Source organism: Protopterus annectens, chromosome 7.part0 (genome assembly GCF_019279795.1).
Source record: "Protopterus annectens isolate FY-2018-M chromosome 7.part0, PAN1.0, whole genome shotgun sequence".
NCBI lineage: Eukaryota > Metazoa > Chordata > Ceratodontiformes > Protopteridae > Protopterus > Protopterus annectens.
Window position 1 is genome coordinate 1,829,883,845 of NC_056739.1, and position 23,124 is coordinate 1,829,906,968.

The window sequence follows — 23,124 nt, forward strand, 5'->3', positions numbered from 1 at the left end:
CCATCTACGAGTGTGCAATCACTGTTACTTTTTTATTATCTATATTAGTTTATTATTTAGTGGAGTAGTAATTTAATTCCTGTGTTTTCTGCTTATTATCACAGGTGATCCTGACAGTGTAAGGGTAGGACTCCTTCCACCTGATATCAGAGTATTGGTAGGCTCTGTTGATGATGGTGGCCAAACAGGGGGACAGTTGTGGGGAGCAGAGGTTGAATCCGACACTGAGATTGTAACTCACACATCCCCTGGCTTTCCTTCAGACACGGTCTGCATGCCTATGCATCTACACTTCACTAAGCCCTCAGAGAGTGGACAGGTTGAAAGTGACACACTCGATCAGGGTGATATGGTTAATGTGGCTTCAAATGTCAGTTGACTCTGGCTGTAGCCAAAGTGTGGGTGACCTGCTATGCAGGATTGTTGGTAGGAGTGTTTGGAGGATGCTTGTTGTCCACCCTCCACCTGATCCTGATGTGCCATAATGTGCCACTCGATGTATGTTTAGGACCCTCATGAAGGCACAGGCATATTCCATTAAGGTGTCTCAGGACATGCTCAGGATTCTAGATGTGGCACAGACTGAAGTGCATGACTACCTCCACTGTGTGACTGGGTCACAGGATCAGATGAATGCTATGATGGAATGGGCAGTGCCTGTGATAGATTGTCTGCTTGGAGGGGAACAGCATCCATGTGGTCCTAGGTCGACAACATCATCTGCTGTTAGCCAGCATGTCTGTGCCTGATCTTGCTCCCATAGTGGCAGTACTTCCAATGCTCCATCAATGGTTGAAGAGTTCACACTCAGATGTGGTAGGCCATGGGGTCATGGCCCTGGGCATAGTAATGATGAGAGCTCATCCAGCAGACATCACTCACATTCAGGTAGCACCAGAACATCTGACCATAGGCATGGATGTGCCAGTGCTACTCCTGGCAGAGCCAATCTCATGGTCAGAGTTGACGACGATGAACTGATACCTCTACCATGCATAGCTCACACCTCTCTAACATGTCAAGATGCACAGACCTTGGCTAGGTTCATGCAGATGCTCACACACACATTTCACATCAAGTGCCTATATAGACACACCCACACATATAAGATACATGAGGCATTAGGCTTAAAGGTCATTCTGTCTCATTGGCCTTTTGATAATTAGTTAAATTTCTGCCTGCCTGTTTTTCTTACTCACACATACGCTCACTACTTTTGTGTCAGCCTTGGCCTCCTGCCCTGCAAAACCCTACCTTGTGCAAATGATGATAATTGTGCCATCACTGTGTTTCTATCTTTTTGATTCGGGAATACATATGTATTTTTTCTGTTGCACGGGGTGCTTAGCTGACTGAGTATTTAGTATATGTATTTGTGAAGCTATTTTAAAATGCTTACTGATTTCTTGCAGCCTTTTTACTGCTGTGATTACTACCGTGAAATCATTGATGATTCAGTGAGGCCTATTGCTTCAGTTTTGAGAATGTAGGGATAATTAGACCTTGGACTGCTTTTTCTGGTGTGTGTATTTTTGGTGCTTGAAGCATGTTAGCTGATAAATGACAGAAATCTGTCAAGGAAAATCAGTCCTGCCATGTACTGATGTCATTGGTCAACTCACACACATTCTACTTAGGTACAATTTCAAGTAACAGCATGCAAGTATCCACCATTCATTTTTGTTCTTACCCATTTATTTTCCTGTTCCAGTTTCAACTCCTATCTTGATAGTCCTACAGTTACAGCTGTTGTAGTTCAGAGCTGACTCTGTCTGATGCTAGCAGTACACAGTTATTACATGGGTAAGTAAAAGTTGTGAGCATTGCCTGGCATCAGTTTTGCTGTATGTATGTGCTGAGGATGAAAGTTGTAGCCCTTAGGTGGTCAGCATGTGTGCTATCCATTGTCTCTTGGCCAGGGCGGAGGCATATTGTGCATGCCTATGTATACCTAAACCCATAGTGGCTGGTGGATCCCCCTCTGAGTTCTCACCTGCATATGGCTGTGGTGACCTTGCCAGTGGTGGTGGAATGTGTGTTCCTTCCCCTTGGTGTTCCTGTTGCAGCTGTTTTTTCAGGATAATATTGTGTAGGATAGCAGAGATAGTGATACTTTTGGCAAAAGTACTGGGAAAGTACTGCAGGGAACTCCTGATATATCTAGGCATTGAAATGTTGATTTCAGCAGCCTAAACACACATTCCATGACATTTCTTGTTTGAGAATGTACCTCTTTATAATGTTCCTTTGTGGGTGTGTGTGCCTTTCTAATGGGCATCATCAGTCATGGTTTGAATGCAAACCCTGCAGCCCCAAGTAAATGGCCTTTGTGGAATATCCCCCCCTGGAAAACCTCTACTAGAGCTGTGTGTGGTGCTAAATTTGGAAATTGTGGCAACTGCCGTTGTTGCCAGCACACACATTCAGGATGATCCCCATACCATTAAGTATGACCTGGTAGTTACTGGAGTGGAAGCCTTTTCTGTTGATGTAGACCCTTCCCTGTTACCGGGTGGTGCTTTGATCTCAATGTATGCACAGTCAATGATACCCAAACTTCAGGTAAATGTGCTACTGGGTAGAAGACTTCCTGCATAGCTGTAGCTCTGTTGTTGGGGGGGGGGGGGGGGGTGCAGGGAAAATATATGTAGTCACTGGCATGCTGCAGCAGAGCATTCAGAAACTGATGTAGAATGTTGGATGCTCATGCCTGTGACACCCACAGCATGCCCACTGTTGGCATCTGGAAGATTCCTATAGCTAACATTCTGAGTGCTACACATACTTTGGTCTCCACAGGCATTGGTTTGCCTTGGTTTGCCCTGCTCTCAGTTGAGGACAACAGAGGTTGCAGAGTTTCTGGAGTATGTCTCTATCCACCCTGCAGCGCCATACTATCTCCACCACATGCACACCATGAAAAGTTAAATAGGGTCTAAATATCCTTCTCCTCCTTGCCTGAGGTCTGTCAGCAGCAGCAGCATAGAATTCAGCCTGTTGCACAAACACAAGCAGAAGAGCAGCAGCAACCCATAACGTTCTTTGCCCCTAGTGTAGTTTCAGTGTCTGTATTCCAATAGGTTTTGGAATTTGAGGCAAAAACCTAGCTTTTTGAATAACCCTGCCTTTTTTAATTTCTTCAAGTCTTTTGGGTTTCTAATACCATGACATAAAGACATTCCTAAGACAAAGTTAATGAAATTAGTATTGTTTCAAGCTTTGATGTTAGCCAGAAGTGCCCTTCACAGCACCCGCAGTGAGTCCAATATTGACTCCTTCTGCAATTCATACATAGTTACATGTATCGGCAACATATCTAAGCATGACTTTAAATTCTTTTTTATAAGACCCATTGCTCCTACTACTGTTGGAACTGTCTCGGTATCCTTCTTGCACATTGTCCTTGTTTCTGGCTGGTATTTTATGACTTTGTGTCTCTCTGTATGTAAGACTTTGTAATCACTGAGAGTAGCAATTTCAATGATCAATGCTACTTTTGTCTTCTTTTCATGGACTACTATATTAGTATATCACAACCAGCAAGAAGATGTGAGACTGTTTACAATTCTGTTTTACAAAACCTACATTTGTCTGTTTCTCCCCCATGATCAATGAACTTTGTAAACCAACGTGTACTTAGTCCACTATCTTGGGCCGCCAATATTAACCTTTCTTCTTTTGGTTTAAATTTACCTTTCCTTACCAATTCCTGCATTCAATCCTGATCAACATGATGTTGTTCCAACTATATTCATGCATTTTCTACATTTCTTTCCTTCTCATCTGATCCTTCACCTTAAATTAAATTCTTTCATTTTTTTGGTACATTCAATTGCTGCCTGATTTTTATCTACTTCTGGTCTGATTTCCTTTAACACTTGACACAAATATGCTTCTGCTAAACTAAGCAGGGAAGTCATCTTAGACTTACTCTCCTCATGTTTGGGTCTTGTGAGGTCAGATGATATGTATGCAGTCCTATGATTGCAGATCTATACATGTAACCCGTTTTGAGGAAGCCCATAACTCCTTCAGAACGAGAAATATATAGTCTTGGTATACAGTGATTTTTATAAATCATTTCATAAGCATGAAGCATCCTGCTTGTTTTCCTGTCCAACCATTCCAAGACCTTTTGGGGCCTGTCAATCACTCTAAAACTGTAAGTTAATACATGAAGAGAAAATTGGTTGGGAGCTTGAACTTTGTTCCTAGATGTCAATGCTGTTTTTAGTTTTAATTTTAGTCTTCTAAAATATTTGTCACTAAGTTTTATTCACATTTATTCATGTTTTATTGTTCATCTTTCATCAGTTCCCATATATTTATAAACTCCCTCTTACTCATGTTCTTTTATATCACATTCCTGTCCCGGGGTGATGTTTTCTTGGAGTTACAGGTTTTCTGCTTTAAAGGTTACTTTTTCACATTTATCAAGACCAAATGACATTCTTACATCATCTGAAAAAGTTTTGACCATTGAAGTTGTGCTTTCAGTTCCTCATCAGATGAACTGTACAGTTTTAAATCATCCACAAAAAGAAGATGAGAAGTCTTTACACTTTGTTGTTTTCTGGAAGCCAGATTGTAGCCACAACCTAATCTTTTAAGCAGACAGTTTAATGGTTTAAGGACAAGGAAAAGAGCAGCAGTGACCAAGAGCCACTCACCCTGGAATATCCCCCCTTTGAATGTTTATCCCCGGAATAATAATTTGTTCTTTATCATGGCTTAAGTGCAAAGTGGTGTGCCACTGTTTCATGGTTACTGTAATGTAATTGATCAGTGTAGGATGTATCTTACACATTTTAAGCACTCGTTTAACCATAAATGGGGAAAACTGTCAAATTCTTTTTTGTAGTCTATCTATATCATACTTAGATTCTTCCCCCTTTTTACAGCTCTCCATTATACCTTCATTTAACAACAAATGACCCTTTGTTCCATATGACTTTCTTCTGTTATCCTCATGTTCAATTGCTATGATTGAGTTTTCTTCTAAATGACTATAAACTCTGTTGGCATCAATTCCAGTGTATAGCTTATACATCGCCAGAAGGCAAGTTATTGGTCTATAGTTTTTAGGATAGCTTTCAGGTTCAGTCTTAAGTAGGAGCATTGTTTTTCCTGCTGTTAACCAGGTTGGTGTCTGTCCAGGGCATGCATTTAAATCATCCCATTTCATATCCTGTACATTTGAACTTCTTATTCTTTCTTTTACTTCTCCTATTCATTCAGCATGTTTTTATGTTCCACAGGATCTTAATGAAAATAGATATTGTCATTCTGCCTTACCTGTGTAAAGTTTACAGTTCCACAGGATCTTCATAGATAAATTTATTAATTTGTACTTTTCCTTTATATTTGATTGCACATCTTCTATGTTTTTCTGCCTGAACTGATGCTTTTAGCACATTATTTATGATAGTGCACAATACATCCTGATCCGTTCTGATAGTGTGCATTGCTTTTATCATGTCTCTCATTCTGAGTATTTTTGTTGATCTGTTCCCTCTTCTATACTCTTCTAACAGTGACACTTTTTGTCTTAATTGCATTATAGTTTTTCTCTGTTTGATACTTCCATGATGGCATTTGATTTCTCCCCTTCCTTTCCGTTACTGCCCAGTGTTCTTGTGGTAAGACCATATTTGTTACTAATTTAGCGGCACAGTAATATACTCTATTTACTTCTGTTATATTGCATGAATTTCTATAAACAGTCCTAACTAATATGTTCATGTGTTTTATCAGGCTTCTGACTTTTGGGGTTTTATTGACTTTCTATAGTCTATTTCTTTCATTGATCTTAATATGTCTGTCCATCTCTATTAAATCAAGCAACTCTTCTCTTAAATCATTTTCTTCTAAACTAAGGGCACATCCTGTCTTCTCCATTTCCTATGGGCATTCTACAGAAAGTTCAAGAGCATCTTTCTGTGCCGCCTTCTCTTCAGTTTCATCCCCTGTCATCTGTTGATCTTTCATATGGGAACTTACTGGCCTATCACTCCACAACATTGACTGCAGCAGAGTTGCCATAGTTTCCTTCCCTTGCTGCCCACCTCCAACTGAACGTTTGTACTGGTTTCCTATGGAAGGCTCCATAGTACCTTCATATGGCAACTCATCAGATGTTTCTCACTCCACTGTTTTTTTCCTTAATTTGGGGATCTATTGCTCTGTCCTGCTGTGATGTTATCAGATTTAGATTTTCTACACTAAACCCTTCACTTTGCAGGTAATCCATAATCTCAGCTTCTAATTCATTAACTTCTCCATTACTAATCATCTTTTCTACTTTTCCACTTTGTTTTCTTATTTTTTGTAATGTAAAATATTCCATATTAGGACACCTTTGCCTGTATTTTTCTTTAAATATCTTTGGTGCTACTCTTTTTGTATTAATTAATTTTGCTTTCTCCTTTGTATAAATATTGCACCATATTACATCTCATTTTTTTCCTATGTCCATATTTCTTCATCAGATGCCTCCTGCTCCTCCTGTTTCTCCTTACTTTGGGGACTTGTTGTTCCATCATGTTGCGATATAACCTGTGTTAGACTTTTTACACCAAATCCTTCATTTCTTAGGTATTCCATAACTTCAGCTTCTATTTTTTTAACTTCTGCTTTACTAATCTTCTGTTCTACATTCCATTTTTGTTATCATATTTTTTGTATTGTGACATTTTCCATATCTGGAAGCATTTGCCTCCAGATTTATCTTTGGGCTGCTTTTCTGTATTGATTAATTTGGCTTTCTTCTTTGATAAATATTGCACCATATCAGATCCCTCTTTCTTTCCCATGTCCATACTTCTTTTTTATACCTTTTAAAAATCACTAGATTTTGTTCTATGTATTGTCGCACTTCCTCGGTTGCTTCTTTTCCCAAATGACCCGTGTGTTTCTTGTGCTATATGTTTTTCAAAAATCTGTTTTATTAATGAACACAATTTTTTTGTTTAAAGCTTCTGACAATTTTTCTTGTGAAAGTATTTTTCTTTCCTCTAATTTCTCTCTTAATCTTTTTTATATCTTCTTTTTGGAAATTCTGGGCTTCTTGCATAATAATGACAGTATGTAATTTCATTCTTATCCTCAATAGTCCACCATATCATCTTTATGGCTCTTTTTTAGCCTATTAGTTTTTGTGATTTTTGTGAGCTACTACTTCTTCCTACAGCAGGGGGGTCAACCCCTGAGCTTGCCCTAACCCCATTGTAGGAATATTTCCATGTTTTGAGTATTCTAAACTGTTAGTTTTTCCAGTCCTGGTACCAGTGTGCTTACCAGGATTGGGCACATTTTTAACCTGGGTCTTGTGCACCCAGTAATAATTTTTATTTTTTAACCTGCTTCTGTACATGATATATTCTGTATAAAATACAGTCTATATATCAGTGTCATCTTGGTGAGATTTTGTGAAAAACAGGGTCCATCTTGTGAAGGTACTGACCAAGACTTGAGGATGAATTAATTTCCAGCAATACTACTCTCCTTTGCTTGTTGATTTATCATCATTCCATTCGGACCTCCACCATTTTTGATTGGTTGATTAGCATACAGTTTAGCTGCTTATACTGTAATTAGCATGTCACAATGTTTACTGTGTTTGTGCAGCTACTGAATACAAATCTGCACAGAACCATGTGCATGTCATGGGTCTATATTACAAGATCGAATGCTTAGGTGATCAAACACCTAAACATCGAACTTGTAATATCAAAGGCAAAAAACAACGAATGGCCAATATAACACAGGAAAAGATTTCCATAGGCCGTTCACTGGATTTTGCCATTTTGTCTACTGTAGAGCGATCTCGAAGTTGGTATATTTAGTTGGGGGGTGTGGTGGGTGAAACCTTCCACTTAGTTTGGGTGCAAAGTTATGTTTTTGTGGCCAACCGATGTGTTTTCTTGCACCATTCAATGTTTTTGGGTTCGATATCACAAGTTCGATGTTTAGGTGTTCGATCACCTAAGCATTCGATCTTGTAGTATAGATGCCATGTCATGCTGTGCCATTGCATGTGCATATCATGTTGCAACTCACAAACAATCTTAGTGAGACATGTAGGGTTTATTGAATCCAGCTCCTATGCGTTTTTTACAAAAATGGAAACACTTACTTGAATGTCATGGTCCATAGTTCCTGGACTACACTGCCTCTTTTCTTTTATAGTCATATGCCACACAAGAGACTGCCACATTGTGTCCCTTACTATTTCTGTTGACTGCTCATCATTTCTCATATTTGGGATTGAATTAGGAGCTGCAGTGACAGCATGGTTTACTGCACCACCAGTGTGGCACATGTTCATGTTGTGCATAATGCATCATGCAGTAACTATCCTGCAGCCAGTAGCTGGGTCATATTGAAGGGCACCTTCAGGCTCATCCTTGACATTTTAAGAGCCTGAAGACCCTCTCAGTGACAGTACTGGTCTGGGACAGGATGTTTTATACATGTCTTCTGCAGCTCCACTTAGTTTTTTCACTGGTGTCCTGAGCCATGGCTCCAGTGGATATCCAGTATCACCTGAAAGACAAAAAATGAGAGAGAAAGACAGAGAAAAGGATGGGTGGGAGGGGAGTGGTTTATTATTCAGCAACAGATTTTGCCATAAATGACTACTAAATACAAAAAAAAATAGTTTTCCCCTTACCAACAAGATGACCTCTGGGCATACTCCCATGCAGGAAGAGAAGGTACAATGAGCAAGTGTGCCAGATATGGGAATTATGTGCACTGCCAATATACGGGTCAGAGACTTTGTTGATGACCCTCCCACACACACATGCATCACACACTACCTGGCAATTGATGGAATGGTAGCCCTTCTTACTGCTTTACTGCTTGACCCATAGACCAGAAGGGGGCTCTAATTGTAACATGGGTGCAATCTATCACACTGAGTACCTCAGGGAAATGTGTCACCGCATAAAAGTTATGGATAGTCCTTGTTCAGTTCGAAGGTGAAACCAGAAAATAGATGTAGTGATCCACATGTGCAAGAGTAGATCCAGGAACATCTGCAGTATCCTCAAGGCAGAAGCCTGTGAGATCCCCAATGTGTCCCCAGTCTATCTGTGAAAGGTCCCTGGCAAGTATAGTGAGGGATATAGATACCTTTGTGTCCACAAGAATAGGAAGTCCATGCATTCCTCCAGTACCCTATGTGAGTCATACATACTAATTAATATCCTTATAATATCCCTGTCCATTCTGAACCTGCCAAGTATCTCTAGATTACCAAAGTTATAGTAAGTTATTCTCTGCTTATAGCTCCGCCATCTTGGGTGGGGAGCACTGACAGGTACAAGTGGTTTTGGCTTGGCCAAGACAGGCAGCTCACACCTGGAAATAGCAAGGCTAGAAGCAGTGACAACTTTTTCATGGATTGCAAAGTAGATAGGATTCGCAAGACTCTTCTTTACATAACACATCTGCAGACTGCATGGACAACTGTGAAAATTCCACTATAAATCACAAATGGGTAAGAGAATGGTTCATTAGAATATGGTGGGTTGCATCATTCTTCATTTACATGTCATTATGAGTTAATTTGTTTATGTGCATTTCTGGGCATCATGCATTAACATAAGTAGCCTCTATGAATAGTAGCTTAGGTACACACACCCAATGGCAGTGATAGCCTTAATGCATCTGTGTAATGGCTATGAAAACCACCCTTTGTCTTTGGCAACTGAGCTGTTAGCATTACAGTAATATAGTAAAATCTGCAGTCTTCTAATGGCATGAATGCCACACCATTTTCTGTCACTGATTTTTGTGAGTCAGTTTTAAGATTTGTGCTAAAGTTTGTTCCTCGACAAGGAAGACAATAAAAATGATGTTGTAGTCACAAGCAGATGCCTAATACAGAAAGATGACTGAAGAGTAATATATGAATTCATGAAGACAGGAGGCAGACATTAGGACAGAAACAAAAAAGTATCACAAGGGAAGCTACAGAGACAAGTGCATGCAAAACAATGTGAGGACCCAAAGGAAATACATGCACATTTTTCATGGAAAAGCTGCTTTATGGCAGGAAGTGCTCTTCTGAAGAGATAATGCCCACAGACACAATAAAATAATTACATTATGCATGGGAGAAACTAAACAAAAGTTCTTAAACTGGGTGGAAATAAAAATAAATAAACTGGTGGTTAAATACTATCTGTGTTTTATTCCAAAAGCAAGGAAATGGGCAAACTAGGTGGCCATGTGGTTGTTGTCTGCCAACAAATCTGTGTTTATACTGTAATGATAGCATTTTATCATCTGGTACAAATTAATTGTCTGACACTGAAAATATACAAACTGTATTTCCTTGCACGAAAGAAAGAAGTAATGAAAGAGTCATGACTAATGCATGGCACAATTTATATAACTTAAACTTTGCCCACAGTACATGCACACATATTCAGTCATTGCCATGTGCACTTTTAACTTAAACAGATTTTTTTTCTCATTGTCATAATTTGGCAATGCAAAGTAATTGTTTTATTTGTTCATATAATTTTTCTAAGAAAAATTATTTTAATGAATTTTTAGTACAATCTGAGAAGAAATTATTGAAGCTTGAAAAATGTGTGTGAGCAGCATTCAATTTAAGTGATGCAAAACATTTGTTTTAATTCATGCCAGTGGTATAGGGTGAACTTTTATATGTAATTTACATTTATAATGACAAATAATTAAGAGTTTATCCATAGTTTTGTAATTCTTAAATGCTTTATGCAAAGACATGCACCTCTTAGTGTATCTTCTGCTAAAATATGCTAAAAAGAAATTCAATAAGCCACCCCCCCCCCATTCAAAGCAGATTGTGTTGATCGGCATGTTATCATATAGGGAAAGTCGAACATTGACATCAGTAACTCTGCCAAATAATGAAAATAATGAACAGCTGAACAGAGTGGAAAGAAGTTTTGAAATGCACTAAGAAAAACAGAGGAGCTGTAAAATGCAGCCCTGTTGTGATCTAAATAAAGACAGAGCACTTAAGTTATAAAACTATTGCACAAAGTCCTGTTATAATACAGCAGTAAAGTCTTAATAGTAAAGCCTGCATTTAAGTAAATAATTCATTGTACCTATATTTTCAAATGGGGCGGGTCCTCATGTAAATATACAATAAATGCACTTTGAGCAGGCTCAAACTAGCTACCATGAAGCACCATTAGTCTAGAAACCAGCTGGTGAGGAGCTGCTGCAATTGTATACTTCAGTCTTAATGCCATTCAGACTGTAAGGTACAGCCCAATGTGTTCACATTTTACTGGAAATTTTCTCCTGTATATTCAGCGCTTCCTGTAGGATTACATGGCACTCAAGATAGTCTGCTTTGATCAGAAGTTTGGAAGCCAAGAAACTCACATATTGATTTGTAAAATTTCAGCTATTAACATTAAAGACAGGTATAGCAGCTGCAATATACAATTTACCCTTAGAACACAGTAAGAGACTAGTTAACACAGTGCTTCAAGGTAGGTGGGTAAGTAGGACAATGCTTCACTGCCATGTACTGTACTAGTGGACCAATACAATGCAAACTGGTATCCTAACCAAAAGTATATTTTCATGCATGTGCAAACCTTGGATTGGAAGATCACAAATTAATATTTATCTGATTGTGTTGTTTGAAAAGAGCAAGCTTGCTGCATCCCTCACATGGGAGACTACATTTGCCAGCCCTTCATCTGTGTATTATAGCCATTGTTGTTGTTATAATTACTCAGAAAAAATGAACGCCTTTTTCTTTTACTTGTTACCTTTGCTGTATTTTAAAACAATGTTGCATTTTTTTTTCTGATTTTTAACACTTGGGTGTTACAAGAAAGTTAAGTTTCATAATCAAATATGAACTTCTGCAATAGCCTGCTAGTGGCTGGGAATAAAATGAGAAGGAAAAATAGAAGTCTTACTTTTGAGTTCTAATACTTGTTATTAGAACCTTTGGGTTTCAGGGTGGATAAAATAGATAGATAGATAGATAGATAGATAGATAGATAGATAGATAGATAGATAGATAGATAGACCTTTAGACACACTAATAATATATGAAACACTTGTAAAACCTGAAGAAGTAGCCTCACTCTTTTTGCAAAGTGCATAACTGAGACATTTTCTGTTAAAACCTGGCCTGGAAAAAAAAATTAGATCTGGTACATACAGACATTTTCTGTTAAAACCTGGCCTGGAAAAAAAAACTTAAGATCTGGTACATACAAACTGGATGAAGACATGCTGTCAGACATCAATGTGTGAACCACCTGGAAGGAAGTGAGCATTTAATAGTGTCATTCTAAATAGATCCAAAAGAAAGTATAGAAGACAGTCAGGGTACCAAAGGAGCAAACTATAAAAAAGAATATTTGTTAAGATGGAATACAAAACTATGCAGATACATTATGGAGCAAAAATGCAAGAGGTGTAATCTAAGACTCAGCAGTGAAAAAAAATGTGAAGTGTGAACAAAAATCAGGAGACAGGGATAATGTATCTGTCTCCTGAAAGAATACTGAGGAAATAGAAGAAAAAATATTTTTTGTAGAAATGTTATAAATATGCAGTCTACTGAATGAATTATTAAATTTAAGTGTGGAAAAAGCAATATGTCTCAATGACTTTCATCACAGAATTCTGGAAGAAATTTGGGTAAAATAATATCACTGTCTGCTTTCTTTATAAAATCATGAAACTTGATGAAGGCAGACATAACTTGTACTTCATAAAAAAGGAGAAAGTGAATCCAAGAAAACTTTATACCAGCTAACTTGTCCACAGTTACTGGAAAAAATGTTGCACACATTTATCAGGATGTAATGTGGTAAGTTCATAAGTTCACAAGTGCAGAGGTTTAGTTGTAAGTCTTATGACTTAATTATTAGCTTTTATGAAACTTGATTGCTGTAACTTCATAGTAATATTTTCTACTTCAAGTACACATATTAGTTTTATTTTTGAAAGAGATTAATGGGTGACTTCTTCTAGTTGAAAGAAGCAGGTCATTTTGTATTTTTCTTTCTCTTTTTGATGGTTACTTTTAATATTAAGTCCTCTGATGTATATCATCTTTCTCTCTCTCTCTCTCTCTCTCTCTCCCTCTTTCTTATCAATGTTTACTTTTAGCTTTAGAATCTCTAATTTATTGCTAACTCCCCCAGTAGCGCATTACAAGCACATACATTTAAATACAACTGGATCAGACATTGAGTTAAATCCCTGGCAGATGTCACATCTTTTTTGTTTCAAACACCTTTATTGAGTTATCACTTGTGATGTAGGTAAATTTACATTCATATAAAAGTAATCAAACTATATTAACATGACAAACATTATACTTCACATATATTGCTACATATCATATAACCTAAGCAGTATTATATAAATTATTCAATTCCTGCCATTTTTTAAACAAGAAACATCTTTAGTAAACCATCACTTACTACATAGACGATCATGCATTTATATAAATGAAAACAAACCACACTGCCACAATCCTAGTTGCACGCATTTTACATAGCAAACCATACTGACATATTCCCAGTTATAAACATTATATGCCACTTATAATCTACCCAATTTTCTTTCACTCAAACATTACATAGCTCATTTAAGTCCTGTAGCCTTTTAAACCTCATTCCTCCCTTGTATGCATTGTTCCCACAATTCCCATTTTTTTTCTATGTAGTTTGCTCCTACCACTTTCCATAATCTCAGTTCCAGTAGTTTTATCTCTGTTGCTATATTCATTACTTCCACTATAGTTGGTTTAGATTTTGATTTCCATTTTCTAATAATTGCTTTTTTGGCAGCCACCATTATGAGACACAGGAAGGCCTAACCTTGTCTAGGCAATTTCAATTCTGTACCATAGCTCAGACAAATCATCTCCATTGTCAGAGCAATTGGCCCACCCAGCATCTCTGACAGTGCATCCCACAGGGAATCCTTAAAGTTTGCTAACTCACCATACTCCCAGAAAATATGTTCCCAATTACCTCTTTCTTCTCCTTTGCACCTCCAACATTTGCTATCTGCCTGAGGAAAAATTCTCTAGAGTCTACTTGGAGTATAAAAATATCAATGTAAAAATTTCCAGGCAAAAATCCTAAATCTTCCAGATGTTGTTGCATATTTGGGAGACATACATACATACAGTATATCTTCCCATTTTTTTTGTGAATTGTATATCCAGTTTTTCTTCTCAATTCTTTCTAACTTCCTTTGATTGATTCTTATAGTTTGATTCTTATAGTTAACATGCAATATTTTATATTCTCGACAAATTATTCCTTTTTTAATGGCAGATTCTGTTCTAGATTCTATTATAAACTCTACCAGTGTTGGTCTTTCATTTAAAATCCCCCTATTTATTTCTCTTTGCCTATACTCTGATATCAGTCCATGATAGGGAAGGCAATCTCTAAACTGCACTCCAAAAAAAATCTTGGCATCTTCCCATTCTATCATCTTTCTCTCTCTAGTTATTTGCACATTCCTTTGGCAGTTTTTTCCAATAAATTCCAGCCCCCTCTTGCCTATTGTCTGGATCCTAATTGCAGTCATCCCTATCAGCAGAATTTCCTTTGTCCCGGTCCCCTTCAAGAAACACATTACACCGAATGACATTTGACGACCTTTATTAAATTTCCATAAACATAAATGTTACTCAATGTTCATTCATTTCAACCAAACATGATACAGATGAAATAACATCCATGTAAAATTATCTTAGGACAGGACAGCATAAACCTGCTCATCCTGATCAGTAAGCAGCGTCCATACCTCCACTCACTTATTTATGAAGCAGCGTACCCGCTCACTTCTATTACCATTTATCGGTACTTATCAAGCAGCGTAACATTAACATTTATTGCATTACACCATCAATTCAATAAGCAGCTTCACCCGCTTGCTTATATAACTGCTCACTTTCTTTACCATTTATTGCATTATACCATCAACCAAATAAGCAGCTTCCTCCACTTACTTATGTACTTGTCAAGCAGTGTAACCGCTCACTTTCCTTTTCCAACTTATTGAATTGACCATTCAGCACCAGAGGGGGAACAGTAGAGGGCAAGCCTGCTCCTCTTCCCTGCCCTGTCCAAACTAAACCTAACCAAATCCCAACTAATAAAAAGAGGGAAGGAGGCCGGGTAGCAAGTTCACGCCCAAATGTGACTCCTGATCCAGTTACATTTGCCTAACATCCTTTAAGCCCCTCCCTACCCCTACCTCACTTCCTCCTAAACCTCATCCATTCCTCTTTAACCCTATCCCTAACCTCCCAAATGCTGCAACTCTAACTAACCCCCCACCTTGAAGATGTCCCTGGACAAAATGGTCTGTTCCAAACCTCATTTGTCCTGGTCCCCTTCAAGAAACACATTGCACCGAATGACATTTGATGACCTTTATTAATTTCCATAAACATAAATGTTACTCAATATTCATTAATTTCAACCAAACATGATACAGATGAAATAACATCCATGTAACATTATCTTAGGACAACACAGCATATACCTGCTCATCCTGATCAGTAAGCAGCGTCCATACCTCCACTCACCTACTTAAGCTTCTTCTGCTTACTTATGTACTTCTCAGGCAGCATAACCGCTCACTTTCCTTTTCCAACTTATTGAATTGACCATCCAGCACCAGAGGGGGAACAGAAGAGGGCAAGCCTGCCTATCTTCTCTGCCCACCAGCCTGACCAGGCTGTTCCCCCTCTCTGCAGCACACTTCCAGGAATCTAAAAACCATTAAGGCATCTGGCCAAACATCATTCAGTGTACCCCATCCCCACTAACCAAGGTGGATATAGTTAACTCCTAAAACCCTATCACATAACAAAAATAACCAGTTACCAAAACTGCTGAAAACAAAATGCTAACCCTTCACCTATGCTAAGATAACCTAGCATACCCACTGGACATGAGCTAAATAATCCTTACTTCATGACCAATGGCAGCTCCACAAAGACTTCAAGGGCATTATAAAAATCATGCAGAGTCAACTACATGCCATCGTACCAAATTGCAACCCCATTTACCACCCAATCCAGTAATAACCAAATAAGCTCTCCTTAATGCCAGAGCAATAACAATTTTAATGACACCCCATCCTTACCCTTCAACTGGACAACCAACACAAAGCACACCGTCATCTGAAACCACACAGAAACCAGAACAAACCATGATGCCTAATCCCAGCCCCATTTCACTGCTTAAAATAACCAGAATAGTATAATAAAATCCCGTTGTCTTGCAATCCCACCATCACACTAACTATCCCTTATAAGCAATAAAACAGCTCAACAGCCATCATGGCATTCTGGCAACTCAACAAAACAAGCCATACTATTTCGTTATTAAACCCCATTGCATACCATCATACTATCATACCAATGAGATCTCTTTAAAGTAGGTACAATATCTTTTTTTTTCTTCTTCTACTCCTGATGCTCCCCACCCAAAACAAGCAAACAAACTATTACATTGTAACTATTGGTAAGAAAATATAACAATTCCATATGTGACTGCCTTGCTGAAAGACCATGATCTCTTTTCACACCACTCCATCAACCGACATCAACCTCACCTTCCTTCTACCTACTTCCATCAGTAACTGTTGCCCACTGGTGCTCCTCATGTGTAATCTCCATCTGCTTCCATCATCTGTGAATTCAGTGTGTATCACCAACACTGGTACTCGGCACACCACCATCTACAAAGAAAAGGAGAAGAGTAAACCCTCTAAAATGTAAAGAAAAGGCTCCATCTTATACCCACCTATTCCAAATTACAGCCACAGCATTCCAAGACCCCATCTGCAAGAAAGAAAAGACATGCAAATCATCCAAACTACATAACACCCATTCCAAGATATCTTCAAGTACAACCTATCCCGCCAACATGGGAAGGAATGTACCACCGCCACTCACATCAATGACAAAGCAGCCATAACTGACGCTATTCTTCCAATGACCCTAGCAATGACCCTAGCAAATACCTATGATAAATTTAACTACCCCATCTAATCATGCTTGTTTTGTTATAGGTTTTCCATATTGCTATTCCAAACTCAAGTCTGGGTCTAATGTAGCTAACAACAATGGCGTCCTTATTTGATTACCTAACCTTATACATCTTCCATAACGCCTGTAGTTCTATAACTATCACTACCCAATTGGTTGATATGAGTAGAAAAACTTATAGCTGAATCTACCTTTACCCAGGTCCCAATTAAATTGCTTTTGCAAACTCAAGTCAATAGCATGACAAGTTTTTGCCTTAACCTGCCTTCCAGCGGGGTATGATGTCTCAAACTCAGATGTCTGTCAATTCATAAAATTCAGTCTGCTATTGTTGACACTAATCTACCAGAAACACAATGTATACAAAACTGTCCAAATATGAGCCAAATCTGGCCTTCTGTGAAATCTGTACCATTGAAATATGGTCAGTACCCTTCTAAATAACCCAATTGATTTGCCCCAAGTAGTTCCAAATATAGCTGCCCCCCCCCCCCCAGGTATAACATATTATCATTCACCCTAGTGCTTACCTGATGAGATAAGGGTAAAATACACTATTCTATGCCATTTAAAAGTAATAAAGCAAAGTTTACCCATGCTTACTAAACAAGGTTTCCAAGGGTAACTGCATGAGACACCTGCTTTAGTACTTAATTGTACAAGCACACACCCTCACCACACATGTAAAATGGCTGTAGCTAGAAATACTTTGCTGTGTTTCCAAGCAGTCAGTACAAATCATGCTCATGTTACAGGTGGAACTAGAGCTGCTTTCAACATATACATGCTGATATATGGTTTCAAGTCTAGACATTCTACGAAAATATGTACACTGTATTAATTCACAATCTCTCATCCTGTCAAAGACTCAAGGAAATGTGGTTTCTGGAAAATGTATGGTAAAACAAATCCTGTTACTCTAGCCACTCTACAAATTTAAAAGAGAACAATATTTAAAATCATAGCTCTCAACCTTCCATCTCCAAAATAAGGAACACCAGCCCTCACTCATAATGTGGAATAAATGGGCAAAATGCGGCTTACTATCAACTTCAGCTAGGAAGGTCATAGGATAGTTAAAAAACCTGACAAAGCCTAAACTAATGGAACAAAGATCCAAAATTAGGGACAGACTTGCCATTGCTCCTATAATCTCCATAAGCTACCAGAATAACAGGATTTGCATCAAGACACACTCCCTGAAGGAACTGAAGCCTGAAACCCAAATACATGTCATTATTCAGTGATTTAATCCAAAGTAATTTGCCATAAAACTACAAAATATATGAGGAACAGACCCAAAACGTGAGGCCAAAATCTGGACATTCTGTGAAAATCTGTACAGTTGAAAGGTATGCAAGGGTGATTTTTTTTCTTGTCTTTGAAGGACATGAAGTCCGGACAGCTCCGCCTGCCAAATAGTCAGCCCTGCCAAGTCTCGAACCCGAGAATGCTGTCCTCTACAATCAAAGCAAAACATCACTATGCCATTTGTCTTTTATTATTTTCATTAACTCAATATATAAGGAACCGGATGTAACTGACTCATACAACCAATCAAAACAAGTGCAAAAGTAGTAGCAAAGAATGACTGAGGCCAGTAAAAGTACCCAGACTTCAAAACAAGGAAAACAATATGTAACAGCTCCAGCATTCAGCTAAAAGGCTTCACTGACCCAGACCTCTGAAGTAGAATAACTTTTTTTTTTTTTTACATAAGTATCAAAGGAAGAGAATTGGCAGGCTAATTCAAGACTGCGCCGAACTCTCTACTACTAAAGTGAACCTCCGGAACCTTTGACATTTTGCTATTATAATTTGCAGATACATTTACCAGAAGACACCTCTGGAAAGATCAGACTCATAATGTGTATGACATCAGTATGCAACCCATGCGCATCATGCACCCTGCTGACAGCATAACTCCAAGCCCGTGAGAAGAAAAAAAAAACGTGGCTTAGCTGGCACCCCTAGTCAGTGGTTAGCCCAAAACAAGGCACCCCTAATGTTAGCAAGCCCCCAAGTGCACCAACACAATACCTCCAGAGCCTTGACTCAGTACTACATCAAGCAAATGACTAGACTACTTATCATGCTTTATCGGCACATTAAAACTAAGAGAAAAAACTGCAAGATAGTGTTCCTTTTTTTTTTTTTTTTTTTTTTTTTATATATGGGTAACTGAAAGCAGCAGTCTCTAGATCTCTTGCTGCAACAGGTTGAGAGGAATGCCTGTACATCCTAGAGGAATATGAGCAATTGAAAGGTATGATAGCCACAGTCCAACGACCGTCAATGCCCCATTTTGTGAGCAAAAACTTGGATCTTCTTGACCATTAGTGCGTCCCCACCCCCCCAATGCCTAACAGTCCTCATAATCATGCCTAAACTTGAAACAAGGGAGCCAAAGTCTAAACTAGCAAGATATTAAACTCAAATACCGGACCAAAGAGAAACTACACTGCATACCCCCTTCCCTATGGATCCCCATTAGTGTGATTAGTGAATAAAACTTTAATTTAGAGCCAAACAGCAACCGATTTAATCGGAGCTAATGAAAACCTAAAGAATGACCCAGACTAGACCTGAAACTCCACTCGAGCATCCCAAGAAGGTTTTTTTTTTTTTTTTATTGTTTATTTCTTAACACAACAAAAGACTGAGGCAAACTCCAGACATCCATGAAACTCACCCATCGCTCCACTCCAGAGGGCCTGCAGGCAATCTTTCCCCAGCCCTGTCAGCCATTAGCCATGCTATGCGCATGAGCGACCAATGGCCATCAGTTGTGCAGACCCACCAGAAGTAACGATTTTCACAAAATGCATCTTAACAAATTACATTCCTATTACAAGGAAGGCAAACTTCACTTGCCAGTATTACTTCATCCACATTTTTTTTTGTTTATTGAACCTTTCCTTAATAAACTCTGATACCAAAACAAATGCCCTGCCAAAACGACATGAACAGTCATGTTCATCAATCCAGCCTTCACTCCCCACAATACCAGTCAACCCCTTTAAAGTAGTACAATTCAAGCACAAATTCTCTGCAGACATCCTGTGAAAACAATGTCCCTAATGAGGTCCTCAGTCATGCAAACTCAACTTCCAAGCACAAGATAGCAAAACAAAACCCAAAATAAACTTTTTCAACTCTGACAAAAACAACGGGCAAGTTATCAAGTACTCACACAGTCCATTTGTACAACTTTCTGATGTTAAATATAACATTTCACACAAGACCATGGAACTTCCCAAGGACATTGCACATACAATATCCTAGTACCAAAAACCTTGCAACACTATAGTCATTAGTCTCCTAATCTCAGTCAATACAGCATTTGCCAAACTGCAATCAGCAATTCCTTATTTATTTATTTTTTTTTTTGCACAAAAACCCTGACCTTGCATGGACTCAATCTCAATGAACTGTCCCCCCCAAGACCCTCTGAGGATGCCAGGACAATGGGAGCTGCACACCAACTGCACCACCTCCAATACACTCACAGGATGACAAGTGAATGCAAAGGAAACCAACAAGCAACAATACTGCAGAATTCCCACGCTCCGTACCAACCACTCGAGACCCCACCAAACCCACTGAAAACTTCCCCAGCCAAAGGAACCAAGAAAGAAACCTCCTCACAATTAACAGAAAGGAACTCCAACTCCCAGGGTCCCAACAAAATGACAACCATTAAGCAAATTGGGGGACAATGATGGGCCGCAAAAGAACTCCCAACAACCCCATATAACTGGAAGAGGCCACCGCAAAGACAGCCATCAGTGTGCCCCAAAAACTCATGAAACTCCCCATCTCTCTACGTGAAAAGTGCACCCATAAAATATGTATAAAAAAATAAAACACACACACATAACCATCATACATATGACCATACCCTGTACCCTAGGTATTCACCTCCTCATGCCGACCAGTAAACCAAGGCCTACCTGACCAAAGAACACAACGGTTGTCAGGACATGAACCTGCAGTATAGCAAGTTCACACCAAAATGTGACTACTAATCCAGTTACACTTGCCTAACATCCTTAAAGACCCTCCCTACCCCTACCTCACTTCCTCCCAAACCTAATCCATTCCTGTTTAACTCTATCCTACCCCTAACCTCCCAAATCCTGCAACTATAATTAACCCACCACAGTGAAGATGTCCCTAGACAGAATGGTCTGTTCCAAACCTCATTTCTCCATTCCCATGTTGGTTTAGTTCTTAGAATACTTTCTGCAACTTTATGGATATAATACTCTGTATGATTATTGTATTCTTCTTAAAGACCTGCAAATGTCACATCTTAGTAACCCATACAAATCAATATAATGGCTATACATTTAAGAATTTTTGAACCATGATATAAAAGGTTAGGTGCCAATGGGCAGTGGACCAATGTGTTATTGATGTCTGTCAATTAAATTGTAATATACATCAAATACTAAACACCTCAAAAGGCATTTTCCAAATAAATCCATACGGCCTCCATCAGAAAAGCTAGTGATCTAATTGAAAGTAAAAAAAACTGTTTAATGCATTTGGCAAAATATGACATACGGTCATCACATTACTTTTTCAAAATTCTATGAACCCTGAAAATTAGCAAAGTGTGTGTGTGCGTGTGTGTGTGTGTGTGTGTGTGTGTGTGTGTGTGTGTGTATATATATATATATATATATATATATATATATATATATATACATACATACATACATACATGTACACACGGAAATACCTGAAAACATCAACATGCAAAAACACCGACAATGAGATCACTGACACCACAAAACTGACAGTTCAAAAACACGACAGTTTACATGCCCGATAAACCAAAATCCCGACAGTCAACAAAACAAAACAAATCCCTTTTCCGAAAAGCACACACACAACACAAGCACACCAGAAACCTTACAAACCTACACTAAACATTACATACACAACTATCTATGCACTAACTTTAACCCAAACCCTAACTCTAAGGTCCGTCACTATTGCACACTTACCTTACCCGCACCCTAACCCTAAAGTCTGTCACTATCACACACTTACCTTACCCGCACCCTAACCCTAAAGTCCTTCACTATCGCACACTTACCTTACCTGCACCCTAACCCTAAAGTCCGCCACTATCATACACTTACCTTACCCGCACCCTAACCCTAAAGTCTGTCACTAACGCACACTTACCTTACCCACACCCTAATCCTAATGTCCATCATTATCGCATCCTTACACAGTTGCGTTCGTTTCACATGGTGTTTTCAGTGTCGGGATTTTGAACTGTTGATCATTTCCATTGTTGGTCTTCCTGTGTCGGTGTTCTCTTCATCAGCATTTCAAGCTTTCAATGTTTTCAGGTAGATCCATACACACACATATATTTGGCATCTTTTAAAACTACAGTGGACTGTTTAGCTTAAACATCACTTTTTTCAGAAATTTATTTTATTTTACTTTATTATGAATCTGTTAATAAGGGTTGAGCACTGAGTTGTTGCTTTTTATAAAACTATCTGTTTATAATGGATATTGCTGAACTATTTTTATTATTATTGTTTGGAATAATGATCTCTAGCATTCTAATGAATATGAACATAGGAATAATGCTACACAAGTAATCACTGGGAACATAAGATACTTTGTTATATATAACTTAAGTAAATGCACTTAAAAGTTCTTGTCACTCTTTTTGAGGACTTAAAAGTATTCACCTCTTAAGACAAGCAAGGCCATACATGATAACCCTAAGTAAATTTGTGTCTCTCAATCTAATCATCAAAACTAGCTTTAATGGTACCCAAAGTAGTACTTTGACCTGTAGCCATAAGTTGTTGTATTATCTGTGAATAGACTGAGTTAAAAAGTATCCTTCCAGCAATTCTGGTTTATTTGCTGGTACATATTAAGGTCTCCAGTGTGGGTGTTTTGCAAAGAAACAGGAAGTCAAATAGGACAGGGACATCTATGGTTTAAAAGATGAGACACAGGTCACCTTTGGTCAACTATTAAGCTGCAAAGTGTAAGGAGAGTCATGTGATTCTTTTAGGAGT